This window comes from Daktulosphaira vitifoliae, unplaced genomic scaffold (genome assembly GCF_025091365.1).
Source record: "Daktulosphaira vitifoliae isolate Bord-2020 unplaced genomic scaffold, ASM2509136v1 Scaffold_275, whole genome shotgun sequence".
In the NCBI taxonomy this organism is placed as follows: domain Eukaryota; kingdom Metazoa; phylum Arthropoda; class Insecta; order Hemiptera; family Phylloxeridae; genus Daktulosphaira; species Daktulosphaira vitifoliae.
The window spans coordinates 15764-16741 of NW_026099841.1; positions in this window are offsets into that span (position 1 = coordinate 15764).

A 978-nucleotide genomic window follows, 5' to 3' on the forward strand; every position below is an offset into this window, starting at 1 on the left:
CCCCCCTATCCTTAAAAAAAACAATTTAGTTTTTAATTTTAATAATTTTAAATGATAATACAAAAAGTTTAAGTTACATACGTACATAGTTACTGACATAGTGGATACATAAGAGAGATTTTATGGTTTTGAGTTTATTAAAATTTTAGAGTTTAGACTTTAGTGTGAGGTTTGTTGCTGTTTTGATAGAATTATTTTCTTTAAATCTGGAACTGTATTGGACAGGACAACACGCATATTATCTTTGATATCCAATCGGTTTCGTGATTTTATTTTATATGTGACCATTGAAGAAAATCCAGACTCACAGAGATATGTAGTGGTGAATCAAAAATTGCACAGCTCGAGAATAAGGCTGCGTCAATGAACACCAAAATTCAATTACATTTTTGGTTTGAAAATCTTGATGCACCATTTCTCTCGATCTTATCAATTAATTCATCTTTTACCAGGTCTGAATCATCAATTGAATTTAAATCCACAACAAAAGGATTACATAACCATATGTCTGCTTTTGAATATGTAGAATTCAAATAATCGTTAAATGAATTTTCAAGTTTATCAAGATGTTCATAAATTTGTGTTTTTATGGAGCTGGACAAAAGAGTATTGTTTTTTGAAAGTTCGTGTTCAATTGTTGGAAAGTTTGCTAAATTATCAGACTGCAATCTTTTTTTTCATAGAGGAATTTTATTTACAAATGAACTTATTTTTTCGTCTGCGTTCATAATTGTAACTTATGGTCCTTGAATCGATGTAATAACTTCATTCAAATGACTAAAAATATATGACAAATAAGCCAATCCATGAATGAATTCAATATTATCGAAATGTTTGGAGAGTGAGCTTTGCCTTTCTATTAAAAAGTAAGAAATTTCTTCGCGAAGTTCATACAAACGTTTCATAACTTGTCCTCTGGAAAGCCAACGTATTTCTGTGTAGTAAAGAAGAACTTCATGTTCAGCTCCCATTTCTTGA